The sequence below is a fragment of the Eptesicus fuscus genome, chromosome 3 (genome assembly GCF_027574615.1).
Source record: "Eptesicus fuscus isolate TK198812 chromosome 3, DD_ASM_mEF_20220401, whole genome shotgun sequence".
NCBI lineage: Eukaryota > Metazoa > Chordata > Mammalia > Chiroptera > Vespertilionidae > Eptesicus > Eptesicus fuscus.
In genome coordinates, this window is record NC_072475.1 from 19395622 (window position 1) to 19408375 (window position 12754).

Consider the following 12754-nt stretch of genomic DNA (forward strand, 5'->3'; position numbering starts at 1 on the left):
CATACAAACACATGTATAATATACAATTATTCATTTATCTTCCAATTTTGAAGCATTTAAAAATGCTATTTTTCTCTTATTATATCACAATATTTTAAACTAAACTTTGTATTCTGAGATAATTGTATACTTACATGCAGTTGTAAGAAATAATACAGAGGAATACCCATGTCATTTACCTTGTTTTACCCAATGGTAACATCTCGCAAAACTATTGTACTACACCACAGCTATAGTACAGTACCGACATAGATGCAATCAAGATTCGGAACATTTCCATCCCCAAAAGCTCCTTCATGTTGCCCTTTTATAACCATACATACTTCCCTCCCACCCATAATTCCTCCTACCCACTTAATTTCTGGCAACCCCCAATCTGTTTTCTATTTCTATAGTGTTATTTCTAGAAAGTCATACAAATGAAAGCATGTATCATGAAACTTAGGATATTGGATTTTCTCATTCAGCATAATTTTCTGGAGATTCATCCAAGTTATTGCATGTACCAACAGTTCATTCCTTTTTGCTGCTGAGCAAAATTCCATAGGATGGACATATGGTAGTTTGTTTAATCATCCATTGGAGGATATCTGGGTTATTTCCATTAGGGGGGAGTAATAAATATTCATGTATAGGTTTTTGTATAAACATAAATCTTAATATCTCTATGATAAATACCAAGACATATAATTGCTGGGTCATATGTTCGTTACAAGTTCAGTTTTTAAAGAATGACTCATCATTTTACATTCCCACCAGCAATGTATGACTGATTCAGTTTTCCTGTATCCTCACCAGTATTTGGTAATGTTACTATTTTTAACTTTAACCATTCTGATAGGTTAGTGGAGGTATCTCAGTGGCTAATGATGGTGAACATCTTTTTATATGCTTATTTGCCATTATTTTCATGTTCTCTGGAGTAAAATCTCTGTTCATGCCTTTGTCCATTTTTTAATTAAATTGTTTCTATTTTTACACTTGAGATTTGAGAGATATTTCATGTGCCAGAGATCCTAGTTCTTTTTCATATAGATAGTTTATAAATATGTTCTTCCAGTTAGTAGCATCTTTTCTCATTTTCCTATCAGGAAGCTTCAAAGAGCAATGCCTTTATTTTTATGAAGTTCAATTCATCAACTTTTGTTTTCATGGATTATTTTTTGGTGTTAAGTCTAAGAAAATGTAACTTAGCCCTACATCTGGAAGATTTTCCTTTATTTTTTTCTTACAGTTTTACATTTTGCAATGTGACCCATTTTGAGTTAATCTTTGTATAAGGTGTGATACTTAGGTTGAGTTTCTTGTTTTGTTTCCTCTCCTTCCTCCCACTCCTCCCCCAGATACACAGCTCCAGGAACATTTCTTGAAATGGCCCTTTCTTCGAATTGCTTTTGCACCTTTATCAAAAAATCAGTTGGGCATACTTATTCTATTTCTGGGTTTCCTGTTCTATTGCATATTGATCTGTATGTCTATCCCAATGCTAAAAATCACAGTTTTGAATACTGCAGCCACAAAGTAAGTTTCATAAAATGAATTGGGAAGTGTTCCCTCCTTTTCTATTTTCTGATGAGATTGTATAGAATCAGTGTCAGTTCTTTAAACATGTGATAGAATTCTTCTGTGAAACCATACAGATTTTGAAATTTCTATGAGAAGTGTTTAAATTGCAAATTCAATTTCCTTAATTAACTATAAGGCTATTCCAATTATCTACTTCATATTGAGTAAGTTGTGGTAGTTCTTTTTTTTCCCCCCAAGGAATTGTCGCAGCTTGTCTATATTGTCAAATTTATGGGTGTAAAATTGTTTTTTTCAACCATTTATTTCCCTTTTGATGTCTGTAGGATCTCTGTACTGATAGTCTATTTCATTCCTGATATTGGTCATTTATGTCCTCTCCCTTTTTTTTTCAGTCTTCCTAGAGTTTTGTCAATTATATTGACCTTTTTAAAGGACCAGCTCTTTGTCACATTGATTTTGTCTATTATTTTTGTTTTCAATTTCATTGATTTCTGTTCAAAGAATTTCCTTTAGCCATTCCTTTAGCTTAGTTATGTCGACAACCAATTCTCTTTGTTTTCTTTTATCTGAGAATGTCTTGATTTCCTCTTTATTACTGATGCATATTTTTAGTGAACATAGGATTCTGGGTTGATAGTTCTTTTCTTTCAGCAATGGAAAAATACTGTGCCACTTTCTTCTGGCCTTCATAATTTCTGATGAGAAATTTACTGTTGTTGAAAATCATTTTCCCTTATAGGTAAGATGTCATTTTTCTCTCTCTGCTTTCAATTTTTTTTTCTTTAATTTTAAGGTGTTTAATTAAGAGGTGCCTTAGCATAGATTTCTTTGGATTTATCCTGTTTTAGAATCAGTCAGTTTCTTGAATTTGTAGGTGTCTGTGTCATTTAACCTTTTGCACTCGGATGTCGAGTGTGACTCGACACGGTTAGCATTAGAATAAAGGAATCGAGAAAAAAGCAAGCGTGTGCAAAGGATTAATTTAGTAAGTTTTTAGCCATTATTTTTTAATACTTTTGCAAACTCTCCTTTTTCCTCACCTTCAGGGAATCTAATAACATAAATATTTGGTCTTTTATCATTCTGCAGGTACCTGAAGCAGGTTCTGTTCATGTTTCTACCCCAGCCCCCCAACAATTTTTTAAATTATTATTCAAATTGGAGAAAACTGGCTTGCCTAAGACCATGTCTCCTCCCAAGGGTAACCAAGTTCCTATGACTGGTGAACTTAGGTATATAAAGGGATGTAAAGGTTCAGCTCCCCTCTCCAATTTAAGAAAACAGCTGGATCAGCTGATCCCTCCTTGGGGTGAGACACACGTCAACTTTTCTTTCTACTTAATCTTGCTTTTTTTCTTCTCTTTTACATAGGTGATTTATACACCAACAATTTATTTCTTATAGCTCTGGAGGCTGGAAAGTCAAGATCAATGTGCCAGCCAAATTGGCTACTGGTAAGAGCCATCTTCCTGGCCTGCAGACATCTGCCTTCTCAGTGTCCTCACAGGGTGGAGAGAGAGTTCTGGTCTCTCTTCCTTTTCTTAAAAGGGGGCTCATCCCATCATGGGGGCTCCACCATCAGAACTTCATCTCCCAAGACCCCCCACCTCCAAATACCATCACGTTGGAAGTTAGGGCTTCAAAATATGAATTTTGAGGAGACACAAATGTTTAGTCCATAACAGTTATGGAATAATCAGACACTGGTCGATCATTTTTATACTAGTCCCCATTTTTATATAAAGTGATTTTTAACATGTTAGGACTAAAATAGACAACTAAAGGTCATCTGTGTCATTGCCTAACCTTCAAGTTCAATAGACAAATAATTCTATAAAGAATTGGGAGTGAAAAATGGTTTCTCTAATAAGAACTATAGGCAGTATTTCTAAGATATATATTAATTACTCAGTTAGCAGTTAAAAATCCTAATCGTTTTACTGTTCTTCATATCAGACCCATGGGAAAAAATATTTATGTATCCAAACTAAGATTTATATGGTATATTATAGTCAAACTCGATTTTCTACATCTGTAAAATTTCTCCACTGATTATTATCTTTTAATAGTCAAGCTGATATTCTAATTACAGAAAATATCATTTTAATCTAGGATTATCATTCAAAAGCAGGGATGAATTAATTTGCTAGGCAAAACTAGAAAGAGGGGAAAATTAAATGAAGAAAAGAAAAATTTATGAGTGTCAGATTGAGTCTCTGAAATTTATTTCTGTGAAAGTGAAATCAATTAATAATAAATAATACTAACCAAATGTGTGTGTGTGTGTGTGTGTGTGTGTGTGTGTGTATATATCTGCCAATTCCTTTCTCAGTTCTACTTCATAATGTGAACTTGGGCAGATTTTTAAAACTTCTTTACACCCTCAGTTTTCTTATCAACAAAATGAGCATAATAAAAACTATCTTGAAGATTGTTGTGTGTATAAATGATCATAGAAATGCACACATCGAAAGCCTCAAAACTTGTTGTGTTTGAAGCTATCCAGAGGCATGAATAAATGATCGATACAGAGAAAAGTAAACAAAAGCAATAGCTACTAATTCCAAGTATACTCAGCATTGAATGACAACGGAAAATGAAATGAAGATAGGCTGCATGGCTCAGCAGTGAACAAGATTTACAGTCAATATACTGTCTAAATACAGTATTGAGACCGGGCTGGGAAGTGACTTCTTTTCTGCTTAAGAGTAGGAATATGAGGGGCTGCAAAAGCAGAGTGTTCTGGAGTCAACCAGGAGTGACCATGATGAATGTGCCCTGCTCAAAGAAGTCACCTGAAGGGAAGGCAACACACAGAACCCTAGACCAAAAGTGCTTTGAAAACAAAGATATTTTTCAATGGCAGTGAGCTTTTCTTTTTCTTCCAAAAAGAAAAATCAATTCACAAAAGGGAAGAAACAAACCTCTTTCCAAGAACTTAATTAGGGACCTGAGCAGGGCAGGCCTTCTGCAAATCTGTTCAGATTTTATAGCCATCAGTAAAGCTGCTCCCAAGCTTGAATGCATCCCTAATCCTCCCCTGAGCAGGTGAGAGCATGTCCTAAACTCCCTGGGGAGCGACTTGAAAGCAGTAACAGGTGCCTCTGGAATACAAACAAGACTGTTTAGTGAAGTCTGGCATCCTGAGCAGGACCTCCCGCCCTCTCCCACGGTGCCCACGCCCTTGGCCGCCCGCTGGGAGAAACGTGCCCGAGAACTCCAGAGCCCCACAGAGTCCACATTCTTTGCTGAAGGGAGTTCAACTTTCAAGAAAGAGATAAGCATTAACCCTTGGTGTCATGTCCAAACTCATCTAATGTTTGCAGAACAAAATGTAAATCAACAAGAATTGGCTTTTGGAGTTGCTGAGCCTGATGCCAACTAGGAATGTTGATTTGGTTTATGGCACACGTGGGCCCTACCTCTGAGATTCAAGGGGTCAGTCACAGTGACTGCTCTATTGTGAAGCTCTCCGTCTGGCACGCCGCACAGTGTTAGAAGCCGGCTGGCCCTGACTCTGGTAAGCTTATCCCTCCACCAGCACAAGGAAAGAGGAAAAGTCCTTCACTCTATGAATAGACATCTTTAGGGGTTACTGCTTGATAGGGACGTTTGATATTAGAGGAAATTAGGAAATCTAATGAGGCCTGTGTCTTCCAGAACTCATTTCAATGAGTAATAACAACGGGGCAAGAGATGACGTCAGCATCCTGAGGCCTGAGGAACACACTCTGAGGATGTAGATGTGATCAAAGGAACAACAAACTAGAACGGCATCTTAATATGAGTGTTTTAAGCTGTGAAACATGTTTCAAATTCCATCACTAAGTTATAAAACACAGCTTTTGGCCGCTTTCAATAATTAAGAGGGTGTTTTTCCTGAAAGACCGCATGTGTCTACAGTAAAAACATCTGTCCAACATCTGCCAAGAGCAAGAATGCACACGCTGAGGAAAATTGCTTTTGTTCCTGAGCAGCAAACCTTCAGCGACAGTCGACAACAACAACAAAAAGCTGCTATTTTGTTGAAATTATGTTTTTGATTTCTGGCATTACAAAAGGAATATTTAAAATGTAAATGGATTCACAGTTGTTCTGTTAACTGAGGCCAGCTGTGCAGATGAGGACTAGACATCATTTGCTCTCATATTACTCTTGTTTTCCCTTCCCCGGTTCCCTCCATAGGCACCATCACAGCATGAAAACACATTCTACTATCTGCTCAGTGTCATTAAGGTGCAAACAAATGAAACCAATTCACAATTTACAGCTCCCTGGGGGGAAATCCTTCCAAAGCTTCATAGAAGAGAGATCAAACTTCTAATCTATTAAAATTAAAAAAATGAAAAAATCTATTAAAATGACAAATCCTATGGCCTGGCAAATTTGTTTCTTGTTATCTACCTGCATCAGTTATAGTATTTCATCAGAGAAGCAGAACCATTATGAATTCGTATATATATATATATTAAATGTAATATATAAAATACATATAGTTATATATGTATCCTATATAATAAAGAGGTATTATGCAAATTGACCATCATGCCCTCACAAGATGGCTGCCTGTGACCAGGCCAGCAGGGGGGTTAGTGAGGGACAACCAAACAACTGAACAGCAGGCTGCGTGGAGTGACCAGGCTGGCGGGGGGGGGGGGGTCGTGAGGGGCGACCAGGCCAGGAGAGGGGGCAGTTGGGGATGACCAGGCTGGCAGGGGTGGCAGTAAGAAACAACCAGGCCGGCAGTGGTGCAGTTAGGGGCAAGCAGGCCAGCGGGGGGATGCAGTTGGGGGCAACCAGGCCAGCGGTGGTGGGGGGGCAGTTGGGGGTGATCAGGTCGGCACGCAGAGGCAGTGAGGGGCAATCAGGCCGGTCGGGGGGGCAGTTAGGGGCGACCAGGCAGGCAGGCAGGTGAACGATTAGGAGCCAGCGGTCCAGGATTATGAGAGGGATGTCCGACTGCCAGTCCTGGGGATCGGGACTAAACTGGCAGTAGGACATCCCCTGAGGGGTCCAAGATTGGAAAGGGTAAGGCTGGGTGGGATGAGGGGACCGCCCCCTCCACATACGAATTTCGTGTACCAGGCCTCTAATATATATATAGTTATATAGGAAATAATTACATATATTTGGGGTTTGAACTTATGGAATTGAGGGAGCTGGTTGCACAGTCTATGTGCAACTGTTCCTTCTGTGTCTGGTGCTAGAGCCTGAAATCTACAGGCAGTCAGGAAGGGAAAACGGATAACATGGGGGAAGGAAGAATGAACTCAAACCTGGGAGGCTGAACCTGGTGCCACGAGGAAGGGTAGGGATCTGCATTTGTCTCTCACCACCACCAAGCTTGTCAAATGAATGGTTGGAGTGTCCTACAGGAGAAGTTGGCTCTTGTCATCATGGAGCTAAACATGTTCCTTGTGCAGAAGGAGGAGAAGCTGCAGCAGATCTGGCTGGAGCAGGCCTCACCGTGGCCCACCTTCTGCCCCACGGACTCCCAGGGGCCAGTAGATAAGCTGCCACTGCAGGAGCTGGACTGCACCTGGTGTTAGCGCCAGCCTTCCAAGTATAGAAAAAATATGGCTCCTGCTGGCTTCCAGCTTCCAAATCTCACAAAAATGTTTCTTAGAGCCCACACTATGTAGGGACTTTGTAGAAAGGGGAATTTCAGGAAAACAGTTTCAGCTTAGCAAATCTATCACACTAACCTAAAGATATACACACCCTTATATGCCCAAGGCGGCTTATTTTTGTTGTTTTGTTTATTACATTTATATGGGAAAAATAACCTACATGATTTATGCCATCGTTATTCTTTTATTTCATAACAATCATCTGGCTTTGTGAATAGCAGTTTTCTGAGATCAAGTCACTGAAAATCACTATAGAGACTGAATGAATGCTAAGGTTTTAATACTAAATTGGGTGAATCTAATAGAAACAGTGCCAAGGCTAAAATATCCTACCTTAAAGCACTTAAAATACAGATGTTTCAAATATTGATGAGTGATATGGATACCAAAAAATTCTTTTAAAAATATATTATCAATTACTTAAAGTTAATTCAGGTGAAAGAATCAGCTTGTCTTGTTTCTCTTTTCTTTGGGTCCCAGATATGAGGGACTGTGAGACTGACTAAGTCATTAAGTATTCTACATGCAATTCTCCTGCGACAGCCTTTCAAGAAGAATTAGGAAGCTTGAATATTAAATGCCAACAAACGCTGACTAGGATAAGGTCAGTTTCAAGGATAAAGATAATTTTTGAATTGAGTGGTTTGTTCTATTTCCATAAAAACAACTTCAACAATAAGGCTTTATTATTGTGTGTCTCATTTATGAAGAAAGTCCTTGCCCCCAAGTAACTTCACTTAAAAAGAGAGAATGTATATACATCCTCTCTCTCTCTCAGTTTCTCTCTCTCTCACACACACACACTGAATTAAATGTCAATGGCTTTTTAATTCAGATGAAAAATAAATTTCTACAGAGAATACATGCAAATCTAGCTTCCTGATAATGTTCTGAAGCTTTCTCTTCTGGAAACAGTTATCTATTTTTGCATTAATATTGATTTTCTCTTGAAACTGTCATCATAAATGGCACAAATATTTGTGAATATGATTAACTCACACTAAAATCTATATTTTGACTCATAAGCCAACCTAACTGGGCAACACTTTTTTTGGACTGTTAAAATTACCCATACATCGGGGAGTGGTAAATTAACTACTGTTTATTCACTGATTTCTATGCATTTATTAATGAAGCCCCTAAAATAAGAATAATTCCACAACATTTAGGAGTTATTGTTTGGGGGGTCAATTTTTCTCTCTTTACAGAGTCTCTTAACACATGCCCATCTCTGATTCTCCAGCTTCAAACTCATATATCTAGCTAACTGCTACTGAATGTTCTATGATCAGCACAGCTCTGAACTAAATCAATTAATAGAGCCCCCAATATAACTGCTGCTCTTATAACCACATTATTTATCTCTGTTGGTGGTCATGCCATTCATACCAGATAGAAATCTGTGAGTCATCCTAGATGCCTTTCTCAACATCACTTCCCACATAAAACCTGTCAAGATCTGCTAAATATCAATCATTTCCTTGATTCCTCCCTTCCCTTCACCTCCATATCCAATAGACCTCAGAGTTTTTCTAATTTAAATTCCTAAACACTTCTCAAGTCTATTTCTTTTTCTCCAAACCTAGGAAAGCCTTGTTAAAAGAAAGCCTCTCTGTTTATATCTGTTTCAGTCTAGGTTTTTAACTGCTCTCCCAACTTCTGCCATTCCCCCTTCAAACAGATCACTCTTCAATGACACCTCAAACTATAGGAAAAAAATCTAAAAATTTTAGGGTAGTGTATGATGCTCTCCATGATATTCTCCAGTGGCTTCTGAACTTTTAAAAATAAAGGCCTGCCTGGCCAACATGGCTCATTGGTTGAGTATCGACCTGTGAAGCTGGAGGTCATGGTTCCATTCCCAGTCAGGGGACATGCCCAAGTTGCAGGCTCGATCCCCAGTGTGGAGCATGCAGGAGGCAGGCGACCAATGATACTTTCTCATCGCTGATGTTTCTATCTCTCTTACCCTCTCCCCCACTCTCTGAAATCAACAAATATATTTAAAAAATAAAAAATAAGTATCCACATTTCAAATATGAATCAGTACCCACACATGTTTAAACAACTGAAACTTTTTTTACCTTTCCTATGTATGATATTGATATCTATTCTAGTCTATTTCATTTTTACCTGTCAGCCCATATTGACCTAAAAGCACAGGTCTCATGTTAGCCTATCTCTGAAGTCTCATTTTGCTACTTCCTAACGCATCCATGATACTAAAGCAATATTATACTGAACGAACATATGGACACAAGAATGAGGTCACTTGTCATTAAGGTTACTTCAGAGATAAATAACAGTTAAAGATGCTGAAATTTTATTGTTTTGAAAAAACTGAGGAGTTGGAAAGTGGAAAGAAATAATTAAGATCTTCCAGGTAAACTAAAGAAATGTAAAACTCACAACCAGACTGTCTATCAAGTATCATGAGCCATGTAACAAATCAGCCTAGAGCAGTTAAAAACATGATTTATTTCTTTCCCATGGATCTGTGAGCTGGCTGGGTAGTTTCTCTGCTGGGTTCACCTGGACTCGCTCACTTGGCTGCATTCAACAGGTGGTTCAGCAGGAAGAAAAGGCCTAGGATGGCTTCCCTCACATGTCTAGTAGTTGGTACTGATGCTTGGCTGGGTGCCTGGGCTCCTCTCCGTGTGGCCTCGCCCCTTCCAGTAAGATAGACATGGAAGTTTCAGGAGAGCATCCAGGAGGGCAAAGGCAAGAGCAAAAGCTGCAAGACCTTTGAAGTCCTGAGCTCTGAATGAAGCATGATGGCAGTTTCATCAAAGCAAATCATAAAATCAGATTCAAGGAGTGGAAAATACAATCTACCCCAGGCTCCTCAGTAATCAACTTGCTAGTCCTCTTGATTATTCCTTTCTATAATCAAGTATCCTGTCTTTTCCCCATTTTCCTTTCTACTGTGGCACCTGTAACCTAAGAATGAAAGGCAGGCTAAGTTCTTGAATATGAAGAGACACAGAGAAAGGTAAGGAGGCTTTTTAAGAAGGAAGGAAGGAAGGAAGGAAGGAAGGGAGGAAGGAAGGAAGGAAGGAAGGAAGGAAGGGAAGGAAGGAAGGAAGGGAAATTGATGGAGGGAGGGAAAACCATCTGTTGAAATCTGGTTTAGATAGAGATTTTTGGCATTTGGATTTTGACACTTTAATTTGGGAGTGCATGCATATCTGAGCTCAAATACTGTAACCTTTTATAGGCTGTGTTTGGCTTATACTCCCCTGAAGAAGAATAAGGCCTTGAGCACTGAGGCAAAGACTTCTTTGGAAGTATTTACTCCTAATCTCTCTTTCTTCATTAGACCTCCCTCATTCACACTGACCCACATGATACTGGCTATGTTCACAAGGATCCGTAATTGAGCTCGCTCCTTGTGTTATCACCTGTCTTAGGCTGGCCTCTAATAATACTGCAGCCACAAGTACAACCAAGGAAAGTCTGTGCGCAGCTTGATAAAGCCAGTGTTATGGCATCTGCTAAGTTTGCCTATCGCTGTAATACAACAAACAGATTTAGCACAGATCTCTGAAAACCAGGGACAGAGCAGAACAAAATGTTTATGCTGGAAAGTGCCTTCACAATGATCTGCAGGTTATTTAATGCTCTGTGTTTCAATCAAAGTCTGTTTCAGTTTCTAAACATGCTAGATTCTCTGTTACAGAACCATATCAGAAATGCCCAGTTGTGAATGCCTGATCCAATATTGATTTTTCCCTTCAATTCAGTTCACTTGCGAGCTCAGCCAGTTGGAATGCTAAACTCTCAATAAAATATGCATTTCCCTTTGATTTAAGCAATGCATAAAGAAGCATTTTAAGAATTTAATATAAGTTTCAATCAAACACCCTTGATTAATTTAGCTTTCACTTATTCAATAAATATTTTATCATTATTCATGCACAAAATCGTATGTAGTGAACACCTATTCTGTACCAGGAATTGTTCAGTGTGTCAAACAAAGTTCCTGTCTCCTTGGAGCTGACATTCTATGAGAAAGACAATGTGGAAGATATAAAAACACATTGGTCTCTTGGATTTTGGTTTCCCTGCACTTTCAGAGACTAGCTAGAGAATAAGTGCTATCAGAGGAAGCAAAAGATGCTTTGGGGCTTTAGAATTAGCAGTGGTTTCTTCCAAAGGGCAGAACAAAATAAAGTCCAAGCCTTTGAATGGGACTTGACGAAGAGGTGATACACCTGCCAAGGAGTGGGAAAGGCTTCCAGGACTAGTGAAGGAGCCAAGATGAAGGGCTAGAGAGTTGAACTCATGCTTCCATGTGGCTCACAAGTGGTTTCCAAGAGAGAGAGTAGAATAGAAGGTCAGAAAGGTAAGTTGTGGCCCAGGGACAATCATAACCTTTGAAATGATTGCCTACGCACCATGAAATAGATATTTAAAAGCACTACAAAACTGAAAGTTCACACTTTTCCCTACAAAATCCTGATTTTTTTTTTCCCATGATGGCTTCTATAGTAAAGAATCTGACTATTTTTGATGCCTGATTGCAGACATATTTTAACTCTTAACCCATTCCTCTTCCCTTCTGAGCAAGCTGATAAGAAAGCCCAGGTGTTTCTTTCTTGGCATCTGTGGGAAGGTTCAAACCACACAGGAACCCTCACCCTGGCCACCTCCTGAAAGCCACAGAGACTCCAAGCGCATCTCCTCTCCCTGTTCTCTTAAGTCGCTTCAGACCCACCTGGAAGGTTAGCAGTAAATCTCTTCATAAGCTTTGGGTATGTGAGTGCTATCATCAGTCTTGATATCAAACCAAATTTTGGATGGGGTCCATCCTATATCTATGGAGTGGCTGCAATGAATATTTTGATGCTTTTTAAAAAAGGTAATTTTTTTCAAAGTAATTCAAGGCCTCTGCTCTTTTCTGCCCATTGAAAAATGCAAAAATTTGAGGCCCAGTCATAGAGGATTTCAGGTGCTAAGGCCATTGGCATTTTAAAATTATTTTCTCTGTAGCTAAATAATCCACATTTCTTGCAGTTTTAGGTGACATACTTGAATGTTACATCTTTTCTAAATACACAATGAACATTCAATGGACAAATACTTAGCAATGGTTGTTGCGAAGTCAGCAGATACTTTTGATGGAATCAAAGTAAATCTGAAAAAAAAAATATGGTTGTGGTAGAAACAAGCATTTCACCAAAAATGAATAGTAGTGACATTTTGAGCAATTTTTCATATATTCAAGCATTTAGCACATGCAAATGCATCACACTCTACTTGTCCCTGGAGGAGTTGATATTTCTCTTTTTTCCTTGTAACACATACATTCAAACAGGTGCACCTCAGGTGGTTAATTTGCCTAACTAAAGTTGAAATGAATCAAAGAATGATGAAAAGGAACTAATTAGCCCATAATGAGTCACTTATATGAAGCCATTTAGGCGATATTAGGCTCTATTCTGGAATTAATTTCATAGTAATTCCTTGCAGAAAATTAACTGCATTAAAATTTCTAAAAGCTGATAATTCTAGATGATGAATAGCATTTTTCTAAATTAACAAATAAAAGCTATTATGAAGCCACCTAGATGATTCTCATAATTAACTATATTTGA